Genomic DNA, 26,918 nt, shown 5'->3' on the forward strand with positions numbered 1-26,918 from the left:
GAGCACTAAACTGTACTTATCCAAACTCATTGAGGTCACAAGTTTGTGTTTGATGTTTGCACAACTGAAACCAACACTTGACGACGCATTTGGCATTTAGGCCTACCCAAATATTGCTAGGCATGTATTTTTAAATTTCATGAGGGCTTGTTTTTACTGGGTCATTTTGCAAAGTTTTAAACGTCATTCTCACCTGGCTGTGCTCAGAAGAGAACAGGTATCCTGGTTCAAATGTCAAGTGAGGCGGTGGCAAGCTATTTACTCTGAACTTGTATTGCTTCGATGATATTGACGCCGGCCTTCGCAGTACAGCTTTGTCGCACACCATTTCGCACGTATACCAAACTCTGTTATCGTAGGATTCCTCGCCGCACAAGCTGACTGTCACGACAGAGAGGTATATTTGACCGACAATTCCGGGCACTTTTACGGGTAGGAAATATTAATAATTGAGCAGCGATTGTTTTTTTTTTTTTAATTTATCTAAAATTTCTCAGTGAGCTGAGCATGCATGAATCAGTTTAAAGCTCAGGCCCGACGAAAAGGAAGTGTCTGGGCATGGGTATCGAACGACCACCTCAAGTTTAAATGTCCGTTCAACCTGTCCATGTCCATAACTATCAGAATTAACTAAAACTTCTAATAATTATAGGGTGGACAGGCCTAAAGTGTTTTGTACGGAACTTATAACGAGTTTCAATGTGACGTTTGATGATTAAAATGGCAAGACTTTCGTCGCAAGCATGTGAAAGGTCACGAAAAGGTCCAAGTTCTAGCTTCAAAAAGGCCCAACGATGGGTTCGGGTGTGTACCCCAGGGTAAGGCACTTTGTCACTCATTGCTTCTCCTCACCCAGGAGTAAGTGAGCACCTGTGGGAGGGCAGAGATGGTTATTGTGATTTATTTTGGCTGCTTTGCGCCGAAATGGCAGCATCAAGCTGTATATACTCCCCAGGGAGCTGAGATGATATTTGGAATGTTTCTTTGGCCCAATCAGCAGGGTTACAATGATGTAGCGCCTTGCATGAGCACCAACATTGATGGATACGTGCACTTTATAAAGATTATTATTACTGTTATTATCACAACAAAATTAGCTACAGGCATAAATTTACTCTTCAAAATTAAACATTACTTTCCGAAGTATATGTGATTCAATAATTGTATTGATGATTGAATAAAAATACAGCAGGCCTATGCCAACTGTCACTTTGAAAATAAAGGGGTCATGGTGACAGCTTAAATTTGAAAGGGAACCAAAATAAATGTTTGGTTTTAATGTGAATTCGGAACCAGGCTTTTATACAATTTCGACCTTTGTTACCGAATTACGTAGTATGCAATAAGTTCAAACGTTGGTCTATAGACGATGTTACCTGTGACGTCATACAGACAGGAACCCATTTAACATGTATGCATCTTTTGCATACTAGTTCGGTTACATTAACCATTTTATGTGAACACTTTTAAACCACTTATATTTCAAGTTCTATCCGTGCAGTTCAGAAGAGACCTGCTTGCAAAGCATAACATCAAATTTCGTAAACTAATGTGACGTGGTCTATTCCTGATTGTGAACACATATCGTTCATTTTCCATGTTCTAGAGCGTGTTTGGTAAAGGTGAATGTAACATGTCCTGGACTTTATGAAACCATAAAACAATATGCGATAATTTGCAATAAAACTGTGTTTTTTTGTCATTGCGTGTTTTATTTTTTATCAGGCACCATGGCAGGAATCAAGTGGGTTACCATAGTGCTGATCGTATTCTCCGTGAGCCAGTGCGCAGACTCGTTGACACGACCTTCATTCATTGAATTCGTGGACAATGGTTACTCCGGCATCACCGTGGCAATTCACAACAGAGTGAGTGAAGATCAGGCACTGATTGACCGAATCAAGGTTAGTTTCCCGAGTCAAAAACCAATTGCCTTTATAAATGTGTGCAGGCTAGTTAACTTAATTTTTAGCACTTCATAGATAATGCACTCCAGCATAGGACAATATGACTTTTTTTTAGAGTTGATCCCATCAGTGTGGTCAAACTAGTCTTTGTTATGCAGTAAATTCAAGTCAGGCCCATGGGCGTCGCCATGATAGGGCAAGCCCCCCCCCCCCGAAAAAGAAAAATATAGAAAAAAAGAAAAAGAAGAAGAACTCAAGGAGGTGCGAAGTTACATTCCTGTTAATTTCATGCACATTTAACAAGATCGGCGTCCGTCGGGGTGTCAATGGGGTGGGGTGGGCAAATGTTCCCCTCCCCCACCCACCCTCGAAATTGAGAATATACTAGAGAAAGTACAGGGTTTTGGGAAATAATGTGTTTTGCCCCCTTCTAGAAAAATCCCGGCGACGCCCATGGTTAGGCGGACTTGGGCCATGAGCTCGTGGCAGTATCCTGCATCATGCGAGCCCATGCAGCCACACCACTGCTAAAACAGCTACTATAGAACCTGAGAAATACGATGGTTCTGGTGCCGGTGTAGACATTGAAAACTGAGTACACTATATGCTACATTCCAATAGTTTTACTACTCTTCAGCACAGGCTTAAACCTTATTTAGGACGGAAAGTGACATTTCTTATTCTGTTGGCAAACAGTACATGTTCACAGAGGCCTCGAAGTACCTCTACCAAGCCACGCAGAAACGGGCCTACTTCCGAAATGTTACCATCCTCATACCCAAGACATGGGCCAGCAGTCCCGAGTACAAGCTCCCGGGCGGGTTGACCTTTGACAATGCTGACGTCATCGTGGCTCCGCCCAATACGCGCTGGGCCCCGCTGCAGTACACCAAGCAGTACGAGGGTTGCGGTCGGCAGGGGGTTCACATCCACTTCCTGGACGCCTTTCTGACCGATGAGAACACGGAGCTTTACTACGGACCCCTTGGTAAGTCACTATAAACCACGTGAATAATTGCATTTGTGCGTGGTACTACTTTCCTCATCTTCTATCCCTCTGAGCGGGTCGATCACACCCAGGTTGATAGTTGGAGTATCATTTTCATTCAATGCAGGACTCTGTTGGTTCTTCCTCGAATAACATTTCTCGATTTTTTTTCCCCACCAATTACGCTTAACATCTCCCCCCCCCCCAGATTTTCCCCCAGAACTATGTTTCCCCAGGCGTCTGAGCTAGAGAGCTGATATACATTTTGCGGAACCCTTGTTGCAGTACCAGAAATAAGAAAATCTTCTTTGATTATAAATCATAAATCATAGAAGATAAACATACTATTATATGAGTAGCTAAATTTGTTTCCCAATGTACAAAACTTAAAGAGAGGCAAAGCATGACGTAATTTTCAAGCATATTCTTGGTTAACCCACCTGCCAAATAATTTAATGTTCAATTTTACTGTTGTAACCCTTCCCCGGGGTTATTGGGTTGTTCCTATTTGTGGAATAAAACAAAACATAACATAACATAACATAACATTATAGTTATCTTTGAGACTTTCTTCAAGCTCTTTATTTCCATTATCAAATCAACTAACACAACCGTGTTTTCCTTCATAAGTTCCTTCTTTAAGATTTAACGAATAGGTACCCCGACATTGGAAACGAGTTACCATTTTCCTTTTTTTCCCCCGAAAAAATTTCAGGGCGTACTCTCGTGCATGAGTGGGGTCATCTTCGCTGGGGGTTATTCGACGAGTACCCGGATGCTGTAGGAGATCCCGATTATTACCAAGAATTCTACTATTCGCCACTTGCACAACAATTCGAAGGAGTTAGGTATGTTGACAGCAGTAAGTTTATGAACATTTCTACTACTCGAGCTGAGAAAGCTGATTGGATTAAAAAATAAAAAAAGTCAATCCAAACATGCAGCATAATTTAAATATTTTGTGGTGTCGTAACAATTCAACCTCGTTTCCATGGACCCGATCTTGCCTCGCCAGTTTGGTTCCCATCATGCCTTGCGCGATCTTAACGCGAGAGTGAGGCTGATAAAAATTTAAATAGAAATCTGAATTAGAATGTTCAAAATATTCAACAATGGCTATCTGGTTGAAAATCCTCGTTCCCTGTTTCCTCTAGATGTTCCTATGATTACAACGGCCGGCCGCTGATCTTCCTTCCCGAAAGCTTTTCCTACCGTGACTGTGCCGGCAATCCGTATGTTGGGTACGAGGATGGCTGCGTGTTCTTCGTGCTGACGGACCAGAGTGACGTCACTTCCTCCATCATGTTCGGCACGTACCCTCTCGATCCTGTGAGTCTCCAACCTCTGACTTGAGTGTTATATAACGCTAGTCCAGGGAAGATGAATCTTTCTGAGGAAAACCTGATTTGATGGGTTTTATTTTAGAATTGTAACAAAACGATCTCAACTTCTCGAACTCGGCGAAATTTTCAAAAATGCTGCACCATATGACATTGGAAAAAATGTTGTGTAAAATTAAAACGATACGGTATCTATATTTTGGTGAGTGGTACTGATGTTTTTGGGGCACTTTTTCTTTAAATTTTTGTTCCTCTTCGTCAATAATCTCCACCACTAGATAACCAATTTCTGTGATGACACCGAGGAACGGGACAGCAGCATAATTCAGACGCGCCCAACAAGCACAACCGGCTGTGCAATAGCAAGAGCAACTGGGAAGTCATACGGGATCACAACGATTTTGCAGGTGGGTCAGTGGTACTATACGTCAAGCGCTGGACGAACAACCTCATGTCCTAGTTTTGCATGCGGTGCCTGTCCACTGTCCACGTGTTCATGTCAGAATGTACATGTACTATGTGTGGCTTTGTATGATAGAGGACATACACACATACGGTTATGTACTTAGTCTACGGGAGAGTGTAATATTACAGGGACAAAGGGAAACACAAAAGCATTGTCCTCGAGCGTATAGAAATTCACGACTGAATTGTGCATTCTGTGACCCGGTGTCTGTTGGAAGGGTTTATAACTCGCGAAAGAGACTTCAGTTAACTGGGGAAAATGTTTATTGCTAGGAGGGATCAGAGTGATTCACGATAGGCCAACAAGCGCCACCAAGCGCCTCGAATGGGCCGCTTAAATATGTTGTCTTGAGAGTCGCCTGCCTGCATTTCTTTCGACCAATATTCCTAACGTACTCATCAGAAACAAAAGCTAAAAGAAATACTAGTCCTCATCGTTCTTGCAATATGAATATGTGTTTTCAACTCACTACTGCAGAATGTCGACTTTTCCCATGATGGGCTGCACAAAGTTTCTTAAACCCCTACGTATCGCGCTGTCTTGATCGCTGCTGCTCAATCAATTTAATTCAATGAGACTTTTATTTCCATCTTTTTTTTTAATATTTTGCAGGGGGCAGCAATCCACCGCGTGAAATCAGCGAGGAAGATTTATTGCCGACATTCAGGTTGGTTCAGCACAAGGATATCCGAGTCGTTCTGCTATTGGATACCTCGGGCAGCATGAATGTAAGCTTTCATCATTCAATGTCTAAATAATGAATAAAATACCACTCCGGCCGGAGTGACAGCAGAACAGTGAAAATGTGAAACTTAACTGTAATTCACTTTCAAGTTCAATAAGCGTAATTCCATTTTATTGATGTCCTGTTCTGTCACTCCATTTAGTTCCTTTATTGTCCTGGGCCCATTTTTGCCATTGTGTTCACAGCAATTAAGAGGCCTATTCTGAACATTGTACTGGTAGTGGTTTGGGTAGTCACAAATAAAGGCTTGTATCTTTTGCATGCATGGATAAAAAATCTGTGAAATTTGTATTAAAAGAGTGTGGCCAATACCCAGATCGAATATTGGCTGAAGAGAAAAACTCCAAAGGGACATTTTTAACTCGCCCTGTATACAGTCACATATCGAACATTCATGTTCATGAGTTCGAATCTTCTTTAAATCTTCAGTCCGACAAAAAATTTACGAAGATGATTAGCTCTTGTTACAACTACTTGTCGTCCATCGTGTTGGATGGGAGCTTTGTTGGGATCGTGGAGTTTAACTCCAATGCCCATATTCTGCAAAATCTACTGGAAGTGAACGGAACGGAAACTCGCCTGGATCTGATTCAAGCCCTGCCTCCCGATGCTGGTGGAAGTACCGCCATAGGCAAAGGGCTTTTGAAGGCCGTCGAGGTAGGCTTAACGAACTAGTTTCCAGTGTAACAACTTCACTTGTACAATTTGTAAAAGAATTATCCAATGTATCTCTTTGTAGTTAAACTTTTCGAGGGGGGGGGGGGCTGCATGGATGTTATAGTGGAGAGACACCCAATTTCATCCGTGCTGAAAGGTAGATAGGTTTTTTTTTCACCATTAACATAAAAGGCGAGCAAGCCACTTTATTTAAACTCGCTAATCATGGTAACTCATAGGACTGTGATTTTCTTCGGGGTTGCTAAAGTTCCAGTGGTGGGTGGGAGGGACGGCGACTGCAGTGGGGGCGACGATTTTTTTTATTGGGGGCATGCACCCCCCTCCCCTCTCTAGCTACGCCGCTGTGTGCGCTACGCTCTTGTTCCAAAGGAGTCGACCAACGTTATCCAACCATCCTGCGTTCAAGTTAAGTTTAGCTTGGTTAACGATTTGGTTAACGATAGTCCTCGCTAAGATAGATAGATGGGTAAGATGTGCTAAACAGCGCCATCTATAGTTTCATGCAGGGAGTCATATTCAACCATCCTTTTTTTCTGTCCTCCAGGTTTTTTCGAACCATGAAGATGGTACCAAAGGAGGCATCATCATGTTGATTAGTGATGGGAGAGAAAGGGAAGAGCCTTGGGTTGCTGACGTCATGGATGACGTCATAGCCTCTGGTGTCATCGTTGACACGCTGGCCTTTACCCAAGATGCATCTGCTCTGCTTCCTAATATTTCCAAAGCAACGGGTGCGTAAATACTGCTTATTATTATGGGCTGTCAGTACCGCTCCCTGCCCAGTTGTTCACAATTTTTTGTAAAGTGAAGACGAAGAAAGTATTGATTACTTGATTGGACGAGCTTTAACTACAGCTTAGAACTACATCGTAAATTTTAAGCTAATCAATTGTTTGGCTAAATTAGCCGAAGATCTGAAATGAGATAAGAGAAGACAGACGAAGAATTGACGGTTGTGAGCAATCATCTTTTCTTTAAAGGGTTGAGGAATTAGAGTTTTCTTGAACAATTGTAAAGTAGGGCAATTCTTTGAGTTTCGTACTGTCGGCTGTATAATAATCATGTCGCCCTACTATACATTAAGGTGGTAAAACGTTCTTCTACTCGAACGAGCCTGGATCCAACACATTGTACGAGGCATTCGCAGCTACCATGGAGCGCGGTGACGTCAGAGATGCTGATAAACTTTTACAGGTATTAAGCAAGCACAAATTGTTAAATTTATTGATTTTCTATTCTTTACGTTTCTTTAATCATCAGATGGGAATGGACACAACACTGTCAACCTTATCAGCAATTGAAGATTCCGTAAAACGGATCGAATGTGATTAGTTGTACCCGCGGTATATATGAGTGTATAAATTGTAAATTCTAATTGACCAATAAATAAAACATTAGCTCTCTTCAGGGTAACATAATAAAGGCTTCTTATTAATAAATATTAATATCTATTTTCGGATTGATTTTTTTTATTGCGTTTCTACCTTTCTTGATGACCGTACGTAAAGCTGTTGGGCACGTCGTGGTCTCTGGAGGCAGACGAGACACGAACAGGTGGAGTGTTCATGGACAGCACTGTGGGCAGGAAGACCGAGTTCAGCTTTTCTTGGACAGAAGCAGGCAACCCATGTAAGTATTTTTCAAAACTGGTAGGAAAACAGACCAAGAGGGAGCTGACTAAAGTTATGAAACAGTAAAATTGGACCAATAATAATAAATGGAATGCTTTATGTTCATACATTAATTATCAAATTGATTTAGAATGCAGAAGAATCGTATACTTCAATACTTATCCCCACCCTTGTATCACCCCCACTCGTTTCTCGCAAGGTAGATCCGCCCCTGGTCCTGTCTGAAAAATGTTAACAAAATAGAGACTCTACTGCAACTTTTAGCTCAGTATATTGACCTTTAAACTACATTCTGAGAGTGCTTGTACTTACATTTTGAAATCAAAACATATTTTATTTGCGATATTTTGTTGACGATTATGATCGAATCTGCATAGTTTGTTTTATTGTATCCCACTTCGGATTCAAAACATGGCACTTAAGTCTCCCGATGGGTCGCGTCGGAGCGGAAAAAATGCAAAACACTGTACGTTTTTACAAATCGAAACCTACTTCAAAGAAGAGCCAATGCTCACTTCCATTAGTGCTTTCCGTGATTATTCACAGCACAAGCAGCGACATACAAAAAATGTACTTATCAGAAATAATTCGTTAAAGCATCATGTTAGCGCACACAGGAGACCGTCGTTTCTTATTATGATTCCGTTCTCCAATGGATGTTTGGGTTTTTCTTCCTTTCAGCGATTGAGGTAACCCTCCAGCGGCCGAATGGGACGATTATTGACTCCTCCTACGACGGCTTTGGCGAGGAACCGAACTTCAAGACAATCATAGTGAAGATCGAAGGACAGGCCGAGGTGAGGGTTAAAGTTCAATTCAATGTGATTGCCGTCTCCGCTTTGGGACTATAGATGGCGCTGTTTAGCCTCCTCCATGTGCGTGCACGAGATGATCAATCTCAGAAGTTTGCGAAGGAAACGCTGAGCATTTTGGGAAACTAATCCCGTAACGTGTGCACGTGAACACGAATTCCATCACCTTTAAACAAAATGTATCACTTGACAGCTTCGATCTTGGAAAAGATGATGGGTACCAGCGAATGTTGGTACGGAGTCCCGGGACGGACACATCACATGCGCGCACCTTATAATAGAAAGTTTAACCTCTTTGGGCCTCAATGAAAACCCAGCCGAAATTTGGGCATTGCTGACATGGATGAAATTTTACAAAATAATGTTTACATATTAAGAGATTGGTTAAGCTTATAATGATTGAGCGTACAGGGTTCAGAATTAAGGTCGTGGGTTCGATTCTCATTCCACCCTTTGTTTCGACCCTACCGAGCCTATGACAATATTGATGTTTGTTTGTTTGACAATGACGTCATGAACAGGAGGGACTCTGGGAATTCACAGTAATCAGCAGGCATGAACAACAGGTCGCCATTGCTGTCTCGTCCTACCCAGCAAGCGATGACGTAGACCCCATCATCGTGACGTCAGAGCTGAGCGGCTCTATCACAGCCTTTGGCGAGCCGTTGGTGGCGTACGCCGAGGTTCGTCAGGGCTTCAGACCCATGATCTACGCCAATGTCACGGCAATCATCGACCGACCAGGCACAAATGTTGATCCAATCAGACTTCAGCTACTTGATAATGGTGCAGGTATCTGTAATCCTTTCCTAACAATTAAGTGTTTCCTCAGCCCAATTCATGGCGATTCTATAAAAATACATCTGTGTCCCAATCAAACATTATACATTTTTTTACCAAGTTGCTACTTATGAAACTACACTCATTAAAAAAACAAAAGTACTCATACATTGACTGAATCAACGGGACCAAATAGGCCAGAGACCTAATGATGTCACGCTTTACTAACATGTGCGTTTTCCTCCTATGGGGTAGACGGGTCCCTACTTCGTCGGGCGTCCCGACTTCGCTCCCATAGGAAATCGTATATGTAAACAAAGCCATTACGTCTTTAGGTCATCGGTCAATTACAAGTACAGGCTATATGTATAGATTCGAAATCTTGTGGTGGTTGTGTTAATAAATGAAAGCTATATTTCCAACAGGTGCGGATATCACCAAGAATGACGGGGTGTACTCGAGATACTTCACTGAATTTTCCGCCGACAACGGGTACTACGGGATACGGATAGACGTGAACAACAACGGCGGAGAGGCCATCATTTTGGAGTCCAATCCTTACTCGAAAGCCCGTCCGATCGTGCCCCTCGACAAGATCTATGACCTACCGGAGATTGGTAAGTGACAGCTCATTCGCTAAATGTTCATCTGGCTTGAAGACTTTCTGATTTATTTTCACTCTTTTTTTATTTCTCCTTCTCCACAGGTGGTATTAAGATCCCACCTCCCGGTGCCCCACCAGCAGAGCCAACAGGAACGCCCGCCCCGGCGTTCAGTCGTGGTACATCGGGCGGCTCAAGCCGTGTACCTGATACACCTCCGGGCTTCTCGCCGGGTGATGATTTGTTCCCTCCAGGAGACGTTCTTGATCTCAGAGTCACAAACACCTCGTTCCAGGATAAGACTGTGAGATTGGTTTGGACAGCACCTGGAGATGATCTTGACAACGGAGCAGGTATGTCCCGTCTTTGTCTCAAGATTCGTTTTAAAATTCTTGAGCGCCGAACATTTCAAACCGTGGGGTCGCTGGTTAAGAAGTGCTAGATTGCTACATGCATAATATGAGGCTATAGGTATCGCTGTCATGATGGCCTGTTTAGCAGACACTAACAAGATTTAGAAGCTGACTGAAAAATGACAAAATATTGGGCGTTTGTAATACGTTTCATTCTGGTCCAAACTCCGTGGTTCTGATAACCGCAGATTTCAGCGCTTGATCAACAGTCTGTGTTTCCAGCGCCTACAGCAATTCGGCATTATCTCTTTAGTAAGGGCATGTAAGCATGCGCAAAAGCCACAATTCCTTATTTACTAGAGAATTACCCGAAGCCTTACGCAGACTTCGTATTTACAGTTAGCGGAGATTCTTTGCTTTGATGAGCATAGCCATAAAACAGACCCTGCAGTGCTTAAATTATCGGACTTCTGAGAAATGCAAATGACAAAAAAGTGTTCTTTCGCAGCCTCCCGTTACGAAGTGATCCGTGCCGAGTCCGTTCTGGCCTGGCAGAGCGACCCGGATCCGGAGTCGCATCTGATCCTCAACTCCAGTCACGTGCTCGAAGGGAACCTCTCGGCACCTCAGGAGTTCGGCAGTCGGGAAGAGTTGCTGGTCCTGGTACCCGTGCCCGAGGGAACCAGCCTGGTTTCGTACGCATTCGTCCTGCGCGCCTTCGACGACGCCGGAAACCCGTCTGGGTTTTCTAACGCGGCACAGGCCGTGCTCAGGGAGTACGTCCCCCAACCCCCAACAACCAATCCAACCCCTGCCACCCCGCCACCCCTACCCCCTGCCACCAGGCCACCCCCTGCCACCAAGCCCCCGCAACCCCCTGTCACCAAGCCAGCTCAACCCGAGGGTCTGTTGGGCTGGCAGATTGCTCTGATTGTCATCGGTAGCGTCGCCGTTGTTCTCTTGCTGATCGGGGGAGGAGTAGCGGCGTTTAAGTTCCCAAACCTCAAAGACAAAAAAGTGGCGCATTCAGACGCTGGGGACGAGGAGAAGAGAGATATTGAAGGAGAATATAACCCAACTTATGCAGTGGCAGAGATTTAAGGCCAATAGTTAAAAGGTTAAGTACAACATGATTGTCTGATAAAACCCATTATAACCCATCGATTATCAAAATCATCGATTAAATACTTCCATTTGATTTTACAATTTTATCCATATTAAACAACAACAAACAATTTTTCTTTCTTTTTTAACTGATCAGTTTTCGTTTTATGGTAATAGTTAGAGTGAAACCAATCCGGTGTAGGACTTATATGAATTATTTTTGGTGTATTAAAAAAAATTGTGTATTTGAAATATTTCTGGTGTATTTGAAACATTTCTGGTGAATGTGAAACCTTTTCTGTGTTTCAAATATTTTAATTAGGTGCATCTAAAACATGGTTTGTGTGTAAGTGTATCATTTGGTGTAATAATGTTTCCATCGTATCAGAGATTTCATTTAGACAATTGCAGACGATGAAGTGAGTTTTGAAACGCCTTACTTAATTTGTATAACTCCTTTAGTAAGAATTGTTTCCACTCATACGTTAGAGTCTTTTTTAAAGGTGAATTGTTACTTGATATTGTGAGTTAGTTTAACTTGTGTAGGCCTATAGTCTGGGTGGGAATTTAAACGAAAGAACCATTATACAAATATAACATGGTTTGAGGGTGGACAGTCGATATTCGCTCCCCGAGGTATTGGAAGTTGACAAACTAGTTCCCGAGGCGAAGCCGAGGGAACTAGTTTGTCAACTTCCAATACCGAGGGGAGCTAATATCGACTGTCAACCCGAAATAAACCATGTTATATTTGTTTTACTATACCTCATACATATTCAGTTGCCGAATTTTGTTTTGTTATTATGCACCTAAAACAAAATTTGGGGAAACTTGTACAGCTCATCAAAAGATTCAACTTAAATTACTAGTTCGGTTCGTTTGCAATATAATACAGTTACTACAGTTGTAAATACAGTTGTTTGCAATGTGTACAACTTTCTTTTGTACAAGAGACATCTTTACACGGTCTATACATTTTCTCCAGTACGGCATCATTGAGCTCTGGAAATCGACATTTACGCGAACCGTGCAACCATGCATCTCTCCTGTGCGATGTTCGCGCGTGCGTACTGCACCCGTGCGACAGTTCCTCGATTGCTCTGTAAAGTGCATGCGTGGTAGACTGTCGCACGGGTAACCCATGCGACAGTCTACTACGCATGCGTATTTACTATGTGCGTGAATCCTCGCGCGCGCGTTTGGTAAACAGCAAGAATAACATCTGGCACGCGATGGTGAATTGACCAGTGAACGTTCGGCTCTCGATCATGAATATGTATGAGGTATAGTAAAGAGCTATATTAAATTACTAGAGCGCTAACTCGTCATTCTGCGCGCGGAGACGCTTTAAAGCCGTCACGGGCGCAGACATTTTGAATTCATGTGCGTGTTTGTAGAACATAATGAAATCAGATGGATTGAATTTAAAAGTGTACTCTACATGCAACGCGCAAGTAGAATATACGCAAACAACTTAAGCGCGTCATTGACGGTTAAAAAAAAAATGTGACGGCAATTAAGGCATCTGCAGCGAATACGCGCACGCGTTGCGCTATTTGCGTAGAGCAAAATGACAAGCTCATTTGCTAATCGTGCGTTTCGGTTTTGGGCGTTTTGGCTTCGATAACGCACCGGTATGGAATACAAACGCAGATATGCAAATAGCCGTACAAAATTTCTAGGTCTCCATATGTTTGTGCACAAACATGGATGCGCCCAGCAGGCATTACTTTGTACACGAAGTTGGCGCTCTAGTAATTTGATATAGCTCTATGGAAAGAACAGAGAGACGTGGATACATTTTTAGGTGAATTGAGAAATTTGGAGATATTTTTAGGTGAATTGTAGCTGGCCTAAATCAATAATGTGTATTTTAGACTTGCATTTTATAGTAAGGCCAATTGAATTTGGTCAAGACGAATATGCAAACTACTGGTGGTTACTAATTGGAGTTATCAATCGTTCTGAGTCTCCCCCGTTATAGCTGACTGTGATATACATGATTATCATTCTGTAGGTGTAAACAAAAAAGAGAGACTGTACTTATTAATTTACTGATATGGCGCTTTCTTTTTCTGTTGTCCAATGCACAACAATGCTGTCTTAGAACAATTGTAATGCCGATTGTCCAGCTTCTATTGTTCGAGGCGTAGTGTTTTTATGCAGCAAAATGCACACGAGATAATTATCGGATATCATTCATCGTGCTTGCATATGCCCTATTGATATTTCAAAAAAAAAATACTAGGAACCAAGCGCAAGCAATATCGGCCTCACGTTAAATCGTATCTTGGCAAACCCGTCGATGCCAACATTTTTCTATGATAAGCAATTTGTGTTTTTAACAAACCGTTTAAATCTTCTCATGTTTCTTCCATTTAAATGACCAAATACAACAATACCGAGTTAGGAAGTCAGTAGAAAGCACTAAATATATTGACGTCATCCAAACTCATTGAGGTTAATTACTATTAAGGACAGATTTGTGTTTGATGTTCACCCAACTATTCATTTGTCATTTGAGGATGAGGCCTATGCAATTGGCCTTATTCACGAGTCGGCCATATTAAATTGAAAGCGAGGTAAACTCTTCATTTTTGGAACTTGCGAAGAGAAAGAAAGCAATGATATAAAGTTAATTACAAATTAATACCAGTTTACTCTGATGAATGATTTAAAATTTGTGATTAACCATGCCTAATGTTATCAGCCACATTTAAAAAACAGATTGAAAGTGAGGCCTAAATAGTCTGGGACTATCCCATTCAACAGTTCACAATTTATACAGGGAACACGACCAAAATGGCTTCCTCGTTCATTCAGGGAACACGACCAAAATGGCTTCCTCTCGTGAATAAGGTCCATGTATCTAAAAAAAAAAAAAAAAAAATGAAAGCGCATGAATTTCAGGTTTCACGACGGGGTTTCAGAACTGCTGGGTCCTTTATCACGGTTTTAAATGCCATTCTCGCCTGGCTGTGCTTATACAAAAAGGAACGCCTCCCAGGAGTTCAGGTGTCAAGGGGATCAATGGCAAGCATTTATTAGTTTGATTGTGTATAGTATTATTGCTGGCATTGAGGCCGGCGGCCCGCGCCTTTTGCACACCGCTGTGCACGTACCCAACCCCGTACTTGCAGGAATCGACTCCGCAAACGCTGACCGTCACAACAGATCGAGAGGTGTATTTGACCAACAATTCCGGGCACTTTTACGGGTAAGGAATACACATAATTGGTTAGCGATTGTCATTGTTCAATGCATCTAGGATATCACAACGATAGAGTTTTCATACTCATAAGCTGAGCATGCGGAAAAAAATATTATTCCCAGTTTTTAGTTTAAAAAGCCCAGAAACAATGTTGCAACCTGACGCCACTTCAACGGTTGTGTACTAAGTCTATGGAGAGTCAAGACATTTCCGTAAGTATTTCTTAACAAAATTGGAAATGTTTCTCAGTCCCAGATTCATGTTTTATCATCATTCTTGCAATAACTGACCACTGATATGAAGAAAAATTGGCGTCAGGTTGCATTTTCCCCAAAAAACCACCGTCACCCAGTGGGCTTCAGGCCTGAATTACTCCTCCAAAATGAAAAATCACTTTTAAACTATGTAATTCAATAAGCGTTGCGGACTCGAAGTAGCTTTATTGTGTAGGAGTATTATGTACAAGCGCCTACACTGCACGCCATGTTATAGAGCATGCACGAGAGAGCGAGTGATATTTTCACAGACGATCAGTCCATGCATGGACCAGTGGCTGAACTCTCACTTATTCTGTGTTGACTTTTGCGACACATTCTGGTCATTATTGTTCTGTGTCTTTCTGGTTTGTATTTTAATGCGACTGAGAAGTAATTAGATACGGAGAAGTCGTTAGAGTGGTTTTCAGCTGTTTAAATGAGCATCTTCAAAATTTCTTTTATTTACTTCGACGGTACAAATTATTTGGCTGGCCCATGGAGTATATGTATACCGTGTAGCTAACTGTGCAGTGGTACGGTGAACACGGACTGGTGCACACGAAAGGGCCAGATGTAACCGTATAAACGTGTTTATGTTTAATGAACTGTATCCTGCCCGAGATGAACTTTCCCGAATAAAAGCATCTTGGGTCATTGACCACGAAGAAGTCTAATAAACAATATGCAAATTTTGTGATTATAAAGGATTGCCAAATTCCTGCAGATTGTCGTAGCAAAACGGTATGCCTCAGGCGTGTGTTTGTACGACGCATTATTGAAGGTGTCTATATGATTATGGCACTGGTATATACTTTTTCCTGTTAAAAAAGTATATACGTGTACTAGTTGAAAAGAACATAGTGGTGATGTACAGGCCACATACGATGAAAACAATTAACAAGGAGGGCCTCTAACATCTGTAATTGCAGCACTTACATGAGTATGTTAACAGCTTAAATATTTAAGCGACACCCAGACAAAGTTTGATTTTAATATGAATTCGGAGACAGGCATTTACACGATTTTTGTACCTTGAATTTAGAAGGAGGTAGGCCTACTACTAAAGTAAAAAAGAACATGTCATACATTTAATACTAAATAACTCTGTTGTTTACTAATGGAATTGAACCAACATTTCAGATCATGTACACAAGGCATGACAAATTGTATTGAACAAGTTTCATCAGCTTTGAAAGTGAGATTTAAACGCACAACGAAAAAAAAAACCACTCAATTTCAGAATGTCGATACAGCGCTGGAGACGGTGGTGGAAGGCGCGGGTTGCGGCCGAAAGGCTTCTGAATGAATGCAGGATCACCCCTGATGTCATTGCACACCTCCTCGATCGTGTCTTGCGCAAAACGACTCCTCGATCGTGTGTGTAGCGCCAAACGATCGAGGATGTGTGCAATGACATCAGGGGTGATCCTGCATTCCTCCAGAAGTTTCGATACCGTCTCCAGCGCTGTATCGACACGGAGCGGACGCCAAGTCAAAAGTGGTGGGTTTTTGAAGTGACTGTTGTTTTCGTATGGTGTTTAAATTTCACCCTCTTGCAAAAAGCTGATGAAAGTCGCTCCATAAAAGCTGGTATAGGTCAACCTATACCTGACTTTGAAAACAATTGGTTTTTTTTATGTTCACTGGTGTGAAAAGGTAAATGTTATACATGGGCGTTTGAAACCTGTAACAGGTATTAAATGCAATAATGGCTAAACTGTGTTTTCATGCTGAATGTTTGTTTGCCTGTTTTTTTTAATCAGGCACCATGGCAACAGGATTCAAGTGGGTTACCATGGTACTGATCGTACTCTCCGTGAGCCAGTGCGCAGACTCGTTGACACGACCTTCATTCATTGAATTCGTGGACAATGGTTACTCCGGCATCACTGTGGCAATTCACAATAGAGTGAGCGAAGACCAGGCACTGATTGACCGAATCAAGGTTAGTTTCCCGAGTCGCAAATTTAATTCACCTTTGTAAATTTAGCTAGGGGAAAGTTGTACAAAATTCAATTCTTCATTGCTGATTGTAGTTTTCTGAATTCTGAAGGGGGGAATAATATCCCTGTTTTTTTTTTTTTTTTTTTTTAATTGTCGCAGTATAAAGTGTCGTCATTAAAGCAGTAAGTTCCAGTAGGAGCCTGCCCCAAAGCCTAATCGTGCAGTTACGCCCCTCTTAAAACAAGAATTGTATTTATTTAGTCTCGGGTCTATAATGGATTACTTAGTCAATTTAATTTGAGTCATGGAAACCATGAATATACTCGCCAACTTTTACTTAATTTGACCGACCAGTATTTTATGATTTAGGCTTTTTTTCAAGGACACTTTTTTAATTTGTTGGCAAACAGTACATGTTCACAGAGGCCTCGAAGTACCTCTACCAAGCCACGCAGAAACGGGCCTACTTCCGAAATGTCACCATCCTCATACCCAAGACATGGGCCAGCAGTCCCGAGTACGAGCTCCCGGGCGGATTGACCTTTGACAGTGCCGACGTCATCGTGGCCCCGCCCAATCCGCGCTGGGCCCCGCTGCAGTACACCAAGCAGTACGAGGGTTGCGGTCGGCAGGGCGTTCACATCCACTTTATGGACGCCTTCCTGACTGATACGAATACGGAGACTTTCTACGGACCCCTTGGTTAGTCACTATTAAAACCACTTGAATGTTTGCATTTGTGCGTGGTACTTTCCTTATCTTCCATATCTCTGACAATGGAGTCGACCACACCCAGGCCGACGGGTGGAGTCGACCACACCTCAGCCGACAGGTGGCGTATGCTTTACTTCCTTCAGGACTGTGTTGATTGCCCCTGGAATGTCATTTCTGGGGTTTCGTCCCACCAATAACACTGAACATCCTTTGTGATATTTATGTTTTGTTTTTGTTTATTACGTTGCCTCATCAGGTGTCCGATCTTAATCCGAGCTGATTTTGTGGAACAATTGTTTTTCATTACCAGAAATAACACATCTTCTGCTGTAATATTTTTGACTTTTTGCAAGCGCCTCTTTTCCATTATCAAAATCAACTAACACAACCCTGTTTTCCTTCAGTTCCCCCCCCCCCCCCCATTATGTCATTCTGGAAAATTAAAGAAAAGGTACCCCGACTTTGGAAACGAGTTATCATCTCGATTTTTTATGGTTTTTAAAATATCAGGGCGCATTCTCGTGCATGAGTGGGGTCATCTTCGTTGGGGGTTATTCGACGAGTACCCGGATGCTGTGGGAGATCCCGATTATTACCAAGAATACTACTTTTCGCAAGTGACACAACAATACGAAGGAGTGACGTAAGTTGAGAAAACCAGTAGGTTTTATGAACATTTTTACTACCCGAATCTGCTTATTGACACATTTCCACGTACAGCAAAACTATTTAAGTGGTATGGTTACAATTTAAATAGCAACATAAATTTGAATTGGAACATTCAAAATATTCAACCATGGGTATCTGGTTAGACATCCTAGTTCCCTGTCTTCTCTAGATGTTCCTACGACTACGTCGGCCGGCCGCTGATCTTCCTTCCCGAGAGCTTTTCCTACCGTGACTGTGCCGGCAGTCCGAATGTTGGGTACGAGGATGGCTGCATTTTCTTCGTGCTGTCGGGGCAGAGTGACGTCACTTCCTCCATCATGTTCCGCACGTCACTCGATCCTGTGAGTTTCCAACCTTTGACTTTACTGCAACATCAATGCGGTGTTAACACCCTCATTTCCATACACAGACCGGACAACGTGTGCCCATACGCCGTATTTTCCTATTTTCGCTTTCGGACCAGTTCACCCCAGTCTTTTAAATAATTATGGCTGCCGATATACAACCGTTCTACGCGTACACAGCGCGCCTCTCGAACCCGTTAGTTTGACTGCAACATCTTGAACTTGAACTCGACTTTATTTCATCTCATAATTTACATGAGTACAAGGTGATAGGCAGATAATAAATACAATTAATAGAGATGCGGAATCCATAAGAAGCTTAGCTTGTGGGTATGGACCCCGATACTCACTGTGCATGAGGTGCGAACACTGTATTTTCCGGGGAGGATACATTGTCTTTCAAAGTAGTGGGACAGATAGGGAATTATTTGGTTGGGGTTGTTCACTTTGATGATGAAATTTGGCACGGTGCACAGTAAGAGTATGTCTTAAGGAAGATATTTGGCTATAGGGCCGGCCATCGCAGATGTGTCCTTTGAACAAAATATAGGTAAAATAACAAGCAATTTTCAAAAATGGCTGGCATAGCTTGTTATTCTACCTATATTTTTTTCAAAGGACAAATCTGCTATGGCCCTATAGCCAGATGTCTTTCTCATGACATACTCTGACTGTGTGCCAATTTCCCGGCATGCTTTTATCATCAAATGAACATTAATCCCATTACCTATCTGCCGAACTACAGGGTGAGTAAAAAAAACCTGAAACCCAAAATTTCGGGACCATTGTTTTAGTGAAGATCTGCATGTATAGTACTTTCCAAATCTAGGGAAAAGCCCAAATCATAAGCTTTCTTTTAGTACAAGAATCATTCAAATCACTTATGTACTTTTCAAGTTCGGATCACAGAAAAGGTGTGCGTTCTTTCAGCAAATTGAAAACAAATCACATCGGGATGTGTTTGAATTGTTTTCGTTTTGCTGAAAGAATGCACGCCTTTTCTGTGATCCGTGGAAAGAACTTTAAAACGGTGGTTCTGTTTAAAATTCTATTACTTGGAAAAGTACATGAGTGATTTCAATGATTCTTGTTTACTAAAAAAAGCTTATGAATTGGGCTTTCATATCCTAGCTTTTGAAAGGGCTACATGCAAAACTTCACTAAAACAATAGTCCCGACATTTGGGCTTGTTTTTTTTTACTCATCCTGTATTGGGAAACCTAACGAAAAGGTATAGAATAAACAAACCGATATCAACTTTAGATTTAATCCAAATCAACAATCTCCACCACCAGATAATCAATTTCTGTAATGACACCGAGGAGCGGGACAAGCAACATAATCCACACGCGCCCAACAAGCACAACCGGCTGTGCAATAGCAAGAGCAACTGGGAGGTCATACTGGATCACGACGATTTTGCAGGTGGGTCACGTGGTATATTGTTGGAACTCGCCGAAGAATACCTAAGTTAACGGTGGGCAAAAGTATATTGATAAGAGGGACCGGAAAGATTCACAATACAGGCCAACAGGGCGCCACCAAACGCCTGGAACAGGCCACTTCGTTTTTCGTCGTGAGAGTCGCCATCCTGGCCTGCATAATAGACTTATATCATGCTTCCACCATTTTAGTCATGTTCCCTGTATCTCAAGAACAGAACTGAATGATAATGTTTTTGTGCAAAAGGAACTAGACTATTTTTCCCTCCAGCCTCTCTTTGGTTACATTGATTTGAATGGGAAAAAAATCAAATGGCTGCAACATGATAATTGTCTATACCATCGGCCAATCATCACATACATATGCCGCGTCCGAACTATTGGCTATGGTTTGAAATTACACACGTGACTATGGAAGTGGCTGCAGCCGCTACCATAGACTTGTATGTAATTACAAGCCGTAGCCAGGTTAAATCTGGACACGGCCTTTATAATCAAGAAGCCTCGTAAACAAAACGTATTGACAGAAATGATACCAATTTCGTGCGTAAGAAATTATGCCAGTCCTCGTCACCTCTTGCAATATATCTTCTTTTTTTCAACTAGCGGATGATGACTTTCCCATGATGCCGTGCAAAACAATTGGATGTCGTGATCTCTTGAAGGCGCCCTGTATTTATCATAACCGCTATTTAAGGAGACTTTTATTTTCATCTTAATTAATATTTTGCAGGGGGAAGCAATCCACCGCGTAATATCAGCGAGGAAGATTTGGTGCCGACATTTACCGTGGTTCAGCACAAGGATATCCGAGTCGTTCTGCTATTGGATACCTCGGGCAGCATGGACGTAAGCTTTCATCATTAACGACATACCACTTTCGCCAGACTCTGGAAACTGTCTGATTGAAGATGTATAGTGTTTTATGCTAGATTCCTAAATGCATGTACATGAGACAGTTTTGCCTATTCAAACAGACGAATTTTAAATTGGAATTGAAACCAAAGTTCTCAGTGCCAAGCCATTGTATGAATTGGGGACCTTTTTTATAATACTATCAAAAGAAAGCGACAGTGCAGTGGTGCAGTACAGTCACATATCGAACTTTCATGTTAGAGTTCTAGTAAATCGTTTCTTTTTTTTTTTAAATCTTCTATTCAGAGTCACAATAAGTTTACGAAGATGACTAGCTCCGCTTACAACTACCTGTCGTCCATCGTGTTGGACGGGAGCTTTGTGGGGATCATAGAGTTTAACTCCAATGCCAATATTCTGCAAACCCTAGTGGAAGTGAACGGAACCGAAGCTCGCCTTGATCTGACGGCAGCACTGCCTCCGAAAGCTGAGGGATGGACCGCCATAGGCAAAGGGCTTTTGAAGGCCATCGAGGTAGGCTGAACGAACCAAAGCCTCCAGTTTAAGAACTTAAACCTAAGTTGCAGAGTTTGTAAGTAAGCTTTGAAATCTCCATGCAATCGTGCACTTCTCGATTGAAGTTGTTCCTCACTTTTCTGTCCTCCAGGTTTTATCTGACCATGAAGAAGGTATCATCTTACTGGTCAGTGATGGGGAAGAAACGCATAGGCCCTTCGTTGCTGACGTCATGGGTGACGTCATAGCCTCGGGTGTCATCGTTGACACGCTGGCATTTGGCCAACAGGCATCTGTTCTGCTTCCTGATATTTCCAAAGCTACGGGTAAGTAGCTCAGAAGTGTTATCACAACCAGTGGCATGATATTTTGAATCGTAAATTTTACTTAAGCTAGTAACTTTTGTTGGCTTAAATTAGCCGAGGATCTGAAATGAGATGAGATGAGAGAAGACAGACAAAGTATCTGACGATAGTCGGTCAACTTTCTCTTCTTTGTATACTTTTTGTACTGATAAGGGTTGAGGATTTACAGTTTTGTGATGAAAAATTAAGGTAGGATAATTCTTTGAGTTCGTGTACTGTCGATTGTATAATAATCATTTCGCTCGACCTTCGAAGGCGGTAAAACATTCTTCTACTCGAACGAGCCTGGATCCAACACACTCTACGAGGCATTCGCAGCAACCATGGAGCGCGGTGATGTCATAGATTCCAATAAACGTGTACAGGTAGGCAAGCACGAGTTTGTAAATGTATTACTTCTTTATTCGTTACACTTCTGAAATACACGAAGAATCATGAAGGGAATGAACGACAAAACCAGTGTCAGCCCCACCACTTAGTACCAGCAAAATAGACGATTCCGCAAAATACATGTAGATCGAATGTGATTAGTTAAATGTACCTATGTGAGTATGGCTGTAATTCTAACTGATCAAATAATTAGAACATTGGCTTTATTCAGGATGACCTGACCAATGTATAAATATAAAGGCTTCTAAAAATATTAATTTAAGAAATGACTGTTCTTTCATATTGCTTGTGCATGACCGTACGTGAAGCTGTTGGGCACGTCGTGGTCTCTGGAGGCAGACGAGACACGAACAGGTGGAGTGTTCATGGACAGCACTGTGGGCAGGAAGACCGAGTTCAGCTTTTCTTGGACGGAAAAAGACAACCCATGTAAGTTTGGAATGTTGAAACCTTTGAGCATTCATTCTCCGAACTGACTAGGAAAAACAGACCAAGAGGGCGCCAATACCTTTCCAAAATACAGACGACGTACGGTGGTTTATTTCAAATCAGCAACGGTCCTGTCTGAAAATTGTTGTTAACAAAATAGAAATTCTACAACACCTTTGAGTTAATTTTTACCTTTAAACTGGATTCTATTAGTAATTGTATCAATGGATATTTGTTTTGTTTTTTTTAGCAATTGAGGTGACCCTCCAGCGGCCGAATGGGACGATTATTGACTCCTCCTACGACGGCTTCGGCGAGGAACCGAACTTCAAGACAATCATAGTGAAGATCGAAGGACAGGCCGAGGTGAGGGTCAAAGTTCAATTCAAGGCGATTGCCGTCTCCGCTTAGGGACTATAGATGGCGCTGTTTGCCCTATACTCCACCCACGCGTTCCAGAAGACAAATTTCAGAAATTGCAAGCATGGTGGGAAACCACCTTCTATGACTGTGGGTTCGATTCCTATTCCATCAATTGTTGCAACCAGGTATGTATTGAAAGCGAGGTTATGGCATTATCTAATGTTGGTTTGTATGACAATGACGTCATCAACAGGAGGGACTCTGGGATTACACAGTACTCAGCAGGCATGAACAAGAGGTCGCCATTGCTGTCTCGTCCTACCCAGCAAGTGATGACGTAGACCCCATCATCGTGACGTCAGAGCTGAGCGGCTCCATCACTGCCTTTGAACAAGGCGAGCCGTTGGTGGCGTATGCCGAGGTTCGTCAGGGCTTCAAACCCATGATCAACGCCAATGTCACGGCAACCATCGAAAGACCAGGCAGCTTTGAACCAATCAGACTTGAGCTACTCGATAATGGTGCAGGTATTTGTGATCTTTTCCTAAATTAAGTTTCTTCTCAGGGTCAAATTTGTGGAGATGCTATGAACACACTGTGTCCCAGTCCAACACATTCAGACGCTATATCAAGTTGATACTTATAAAACTTGGGGGAGTATGGCCTAGTGGTTAGGGTTTGTGACTCATGATCAGAAGGTCCGAGTCGAATCCAGCCGCTAGCAATTATGTTGCGTCCTTGGGCAAGCCACTTCATCCAAACTTGGCTCTCTCCACAGGAGTGGAAATATGTACCGGCATATACCTGGGGAGAACCTGCGATGTACTATATAGCATCCCATCCAGGGAAAGTAGAAATATGATCAGTCGTTTCATGCTACTGCAAACCGGAGATAAACACCTACCTGATGGACCAAGTTAGCTCGTGACAGACTTTACTTATGAAACTATGCTTTTTAATAATCGTCATCAAACATTGAGGGAATTGAACGGTACCAAATTCCTACCGGTAGGGCTCTACATGTAGTATAGATTCGTAGCTCTTGTGGTTGTGTTAGTAAATGAAATCTATGTGTATTTTCAACAGGTGCGGATATCACCAAGAATGACGGCGTGTACTCGAGATCCTTCACTGAATTTACCGGCATCGGGTACTACGGGATACGGATAGACGTGAACAACAACGGCGGAGAGCCATCATTTTGGAGTCCAATCCTTACTCAAAAGCCCGTCCGATTGTGCCCCTCGACAAGATCTATGACCTACCGGAGATTGGTAAGTGACAGCTCATTCGCTAAAGAGTTCATCTGGCTTGGACACTTCTTGATTTGTTTCACTCTTTCTTATTTCTCCTTCACAGGTGGTATTAGGATCCCTCTTCCCGGTGCCCCACCAGCGGAGCCGACAGGAACGCCTGCCCCGGCGTTCAGTCGTGGTACATCGGCGGCTCAAGCCGTGTAGACGCCGTACCTCCGGGCTTCGCTCCAGGTGCTGACCTGTTTCCCTCGGGAGACGTTCTTGATCTCAGAGTCAAGGAAACCTCATTCCAGGATAAGACTGTGGCGTTGGTTTGGACAGCTCCTGGAGATGATCTTGACAACGGAGCAGGTATATATATCCCATCTTTGTCTGAAATATTTGCTTTGTAATTCTTAAGGACCGAACATTTCAAACTACGGGGGTCGTTACGTGGACGAGATTGCGTACACCTGTGGCTAAGGTATCACTGCTCAAGATGGCCTGCTTCGCCGACACTACCACGATTTCGACGCTGATTAAAGAATGACAAGTTGGGAAGGGCTGTTAATTCTTTACCGTTTGCAAAAAGGTTCATTCTGGTCCTCATGGCTCTGATAACCTCACATTTCAGCGCTTGATCACCGGTCAGTGTTTACAGCGTTATTAGAAAAACATTAGGCGTTATCTCTTTCTATTTTGTTACGCGATGTACGGATGCACACAAGCCAAAAACCTTGTTCATCCTAGAATAGTTGAATTACCCAAACCCTGGTCAAATTATCGGACTTCGGAGAAATGCAAATGATAAAAACGTGTTCTTTCGCAGCCTCCCGTTACGAAGTGATCCGTGCCGAGTCCGTTCTGGCCTGGCAGAGCGACCCGACTCCGGAGTCGCATCTGATCCTCAACTCCAGTCACGTGCTCGAAGGGGATCCCTCGGCGCCTCAGGAGTTCGGCAGTCGGGAAGAGTTACTGGTCCTGGTACCCGTACCTAAGGGAGCCAGCGTGGTCTCGTACACGTTCGTCCTGCGCGCCTTCGACGACGCCGGGAACCCGTCTGGGTTTTCTAACGCGGCACAGGCCGTGCTCAGGGAGTACGTACCCCAGCCGCCAACCACCAAGCCACCGCCTGCTACCACGCCACCCCGGCAACCCGGCCACCGCAACCTGCTGGCACTACGCCACACCAACCCGAGGGGCTGAGCTGGCAGATTGCACTGATTGTCATCGGCAGCGTCGCCGCAGTGCTTGTGCTGATCGTTGTAGGGATAGCGGCGTTTAAGTTTTCGAAGTCCAAGGACAAAAATGTGAAGCAATCCTACGACGGGGAAGTGGGGAAGGGAGATGTTAGGGGAACATATAACCCGACGTTTGCATAGGCGGAGATTTAAGGCCAATAATGAAAAGGTTAGGCCTGAAGTTCAACATGCTTGTCAGAAAAGAAGTAAACATAATTTGGTAAAACTTCAAAAAAAATTGGTGAATTTGAAACAATTTCGGTAAAAAATTTATAACAATTTCGGTGAATTTGAATTTTTTTTGGGTGTATTTAAATTATATTAAATATTTGTGTATAATTTGGTGGAATAATAACTTTCCAACTGATCAAAGAACCGAAGTGCAGATGCAGTGGAATCTATTTTGAAACGCCTCACCGGCGTAAAAATATATATTTTTGCTCTCATATTTGGAGTCTTTTTTGGAAGGTGAATTGGTACTTGATATAGTAAGGTTTTTAACTTGTGTACATAGTCTGGATAAATATTTAGATGAAATGTTCATAACGGAGAAATATGCAAAGTCGCTTAGGTGAATTGCAGCTGACCGAAATCAATAAATTGTATTTAAAAATTGCATTTTAATAGTAAAGGCCAATTGAATTTGGTCAAGACGAATGTCAAAATTACTGGTGGCTTCTATAATCGGAGCTATCAATCGTTCGGAGTCACCCCCACATAACAGTCTTCACTCGTTGACTGTTATATACATGCTTATCATCATATGTAAAGAACGAAAAGAAAAATAATCTGATTGTTGTTTAACTAATACTTTCGAAACAGTTTTGTTGTTGTTTTAACTGTGAATCATTCCTAGTAGACTACTCACTTCATGCGAGAGGCACAATAGATCATGGCATTAATATACATTTTTTTAAACGACGCATCGGGTTTTTTTTAGATAATAATTGAAGCAATAAAAAGACAATAATTTAAGGAAGAGTACTTCAGTATGATACTTGTACACATCGATACAATTTTAATGTCTCTGATATGAACAGTGAAACAGATATTTAACTTTTGACAAGGTTTGTTAGTTTTCCTGACGAAGTCATGGATTCGTACTGGTTTTTCCGATTCAGCCTGTCATAAAGTAGTGACGTTCAGACCCTGTTTTTGGTATTCGCCAACAGGGGGCGCATTTCAACTATACATTCGAGAAAAAAAACGATTTAGGACAGTTGTGCAGGTTTTTTTTTGCCTGGTTGGAAGTGAAATAAAATAGCAATGTTGGAATTTTCAGTTTTATTGAGAGAAGAATTCAAACAAGCACGGCTTAATCCAAGTTTGCAACCCAGTTTTCAATTCTAACATATATACACACCATGACTAGCCAATGTCCATGCTTGCCAACACACATGCATTCCTACAAGTATCAAACTGTATTATTTTTGTTGTTTGAACTTTGGATGGCGCGTGTCAGATAGCGCGTATATCTCATAGTTTAATCGCGGAGCCTGATGAAACGTCACCACACAAACACCGCCGTGCCATGTTT

General features: G+C 42.4%; 2 pseudogenes; both read left to right on the forward strand.

Annotated features, from left to right (window-relative positions):
* Positions 1-103: 103 nt before the first annotated feature.
* Positions 104-12,034, forward strand: LOC119732278 (annotated as a pseudogene).
* Positions 12,035-14,286: 2,252 nt separating this feature from the next.
* LOC119732680 lies at positions 14,287-26,305 on the forward strand (annotated as a pseudogene).
* The last annotated feature ends 613 nt before the right edge of the window (positions 26,306-26,918 follow it).

Source organism: Patiria miniata, unplaced genomic scaffold, assembly GCF_015706575.1.
Source record: "Patiria miniata isolate m_02_andy unplaced genomic scaffold, ASM1570657v1 HiC_scaffold_24, whole genome shotgun sequence".
Classification (NCBI taxonomy): Eukaryota; Metazoa; Echinodermata; class Asteroidea; order Valvatida; family Asterinidae; genus Patiria; species Patiria miniata.